The sequence below is a fragment of the Salvelinus sp. IW2-2015 genome, linkage group LG12 (genome assembly GCF_002910315.2).
Source record: "Salvelinus sp. IW2-2015 linkage group LG12, ASM291031v2, whole genome shotgun sequence".
Lineage (NCBI taxonomy): Eukaryota > Metazoa > Chordata > Actinopteri > Salmoniformes > Salmonidae > Salvelinus > Salvelinus sp. IW2-2015.
This window is the reverse complement of record NC_036852.1, coordinates 1,050,218-1,053,111: the sequence shown is the minus strand read 5'-3', so window position 1 is coordinate 1,053,111 and position 2,894 is coordinate 1,050,218. Positions and strand designations below refer to the sequence as shown.

Genomic DNA, 2,894 nt, shown 5'->3' with positions numbered 1-2,894 from the left:
TCTGTCCCTGTTCTGCTGTCTGTCCTGTCTGTCTCTGTGTGGTCTCTCCTGTCTCTCTCTCTTCTCTCTGTCTCTGTGTGTCTCTGTCTCTGTCTCTGTGTGACTTTCTGTCTCTTGTGTGTCTCTTCTTGTCTCTGTCTCTGTCCTGTGTGTGTCTTTCTGTTTCTGTCTCTGTCTTTTCTGTCTCTGTCTCTCTGTGTGTGGTGTCCTTTCTTTCGGTCTCTGTCTCTGTCTCTGTGTGTTGTGTGTGTGTGTCTTTTTTCTGTCTCTGTCCTCTGTGGTGTGTGTGTCTTCTGTCTTTGTCTCTGTCGTCTGTTGTTGGGTGTTGGTCCTTTCCTGTCTCTGTCTCTGTCTCTGTGTGTGTGTGTCTTTCTTCTCTTGTTCTGTCTCTGTGTGTGTGTCTTCTGTCTTTGTTCTCTGTCTTGTGTGTGTGTGTCTTTTGGTCTCTGTCTCTGTTGTGGTGTGTCTTCTGTCTCTGTTCTCTGTCTCTGTTGTGTGTGTCCTTTCTGTCTCCTGTCTCTGTACTCTGTGTGTGTGTGAGCTTCTGGCTCGCTCTCGCTCTGTCTCTGTGTGTGTGGGTGTCTTTCCTGCCTCTTCCCCCTGCCTCTTTTGTAATTTCTCTCTCTGGGCTAGTGTATGTAAATAACTTGTTGTTTAACTTTACTCTTCACTTCCTCTTTCTCCACCCTGTCTTCCTCTCTCTCAGGTATCAAATCATTCTGCAAGAGAAGGTGAGTGGAGCGGGGATGATAAGAAGAGGAGTACAGACCTGCTGACCAATACGACCGTGCCAAGAAGGAGTGGACTGGGAAAGCCAAGGTAAGACTGTAGCCTCCCCCCTTACCAGCTGGAGATGGCTCTGACACCCCTCTCCCACCTCCCCCCCCACCACTGCCTCCTGGAGAGGGGGAGGGAAAAGGAAAAGAGGGGGAGATAAAAGAGGGTGATGGAGGGAGGACACCGAGTATCTTGAGCCTCGGAGAAGGGGAGGAGCCGATCTACAGCATGCCGGTCGACAGCGGCGAATCAGATTACGACGAGGAGGAGGGCTCTGTCACCGCGGGAGACGATGGTTCCGTATCCGGGCAGAATAGCAACAGAGGCAGCGCGGCCATGACAGAGGAAGAAGCTCTGAGGAAGTCCACGTGTACCAACGCCAGCATAGAGTCATACAGGGGCAGCTCTGACTCAGTTAGTACACACACACATATTCACACATACACACACACAAACACACACATTCACACATTATTGCTGTGTATATTTATGAGGCATATTGGACGTACATGTAATTGCCAAAATAAAGGAAACACCAARACAAAGTGTCTTAATAGGGCATTGAGGCACCACGAGAAAGAACAGCTTCAACCCACCTTGGCATAGATTCGACAAGTGTCTGGAACTCTATTAGAGGAATGCGACACCATTCTTCCACAAGAAATTCCATAATTTGGTGTTTTGTTGATGGTGGTAGAAAACTCTGTCTCAGGGGCCGCTTCAGATTCTCCCATAATTGTCCAATTTGGTTGAGATCTGGTGACTGAGACGGACATGGTATATTGTGAACCATCAGCAATTTGAACAGTCTTTGTCACTGAAGCTCCTGCCAAACATGCCCCAACAGTCACCCCTCTGTCAAAGTCACTGAGATCTCTTCTTCTAGCCATGGTCACCAAAATAATGGGCAACTGGGCCAACCATTTTTATACATAACCATAAGCATGATGGGATGTTAATTCCACACCTGTGTGGAAGCACCTGCTTTCAGTACACTTTGTATCCCTTATTTACTAAAGTGTTTCCTTTATTTTGGCAGTTACCTGTGTATATATATATATATACAGTTGAAGTCGGAAGTTTACATACACCTTAGCCAAATACATTAAAACTTTTTTTTCACAATTCCTGACATTTAATCTTAGTAAAAAATCCCTGTCTCAGCTCAGTTAGGATCACCACTTTAATTTAAGAATGTGAATTGTCAGAATAATAGTAGAGAGAATGATTTATTTCAGCTTTTATTTATTTCATCACATTCCCAGTAGGTCAGAAGTTTACATACACTCAATTAGTATTTAGTAGCATTGCCTTTAAATTGTTTAACTTGGGTCAAACATTTTGGGTAGCCTTCCACAAGCTTCCCACAATAAGTTGGGTGAATTTTGGCCCAATCCCCCTGACAGAGCTGGTGTAACTGAGTCAGGTTTGTAGGCCTCCTTGCTCGCACACGCTTTTTCAGTTCTGCCCACAAATTTTCAATGGGATTGAGGTCAGCAGTACATAGAGAGTGATGATGAGCATGATGGGCTGTTGGACACAGATGAGGAGGTACACAACGGCAGGGTCACTCTTCTCAGGGAACGGCCCTCCGTACTTCCATAGCTACCTCTACATGAAGGGTGAGTACAAACCAACACACCAAAAACACACACACATACACACACAACGATACACAGCACGTCCACACAGCCCATGTTTTCTCCCATCCCTTTAACTGGTTAGTGGGCATAATGAACGTATGTGTGTGTGTGTGTGTGTGTGTGTGTGTGTGTGTATCTATCCCTCTCAGCTGGTCTGATGATTCCATGGCGCAGGCGGTGGTGTGTGTTGAAGGATGAGACCTTCATGTGGTTCCGCTCCAAACAGGAGTCCCTCAAGTCTGGCTGGCTCCATAAGAAGGGAGGAGGACTGTCCACTCTGTCCCGCAGGTTGGGGTGTGTGTCTGTTTGTTTAGAGGGGCGATTAGAGGGGAGTGTGTTGTGTGTGTGTGTGTGTGTGTGTGTGTGTGTGTGTGTGTGTGTGTGTGTGTGTGTGTGTGTGTGTGTGTGTGTGTGTGTGTGTGTGTGTGTGTGTGTGTGTGTGTGTGGTGTGTTAACCCCTACACCCTATCTCCT

General features: G+C 46.8%; 1 pseudogene; it reads left to right on the top strand.

The window, feature by feature from the left end:
• Positions 1-2,894, top strand: part of LOC111971053 (unconventional myosin-X-like) — a 26,315-nt pseudogene that overhangs the window by 4,712 nt on the left and 18,709 nt on the right.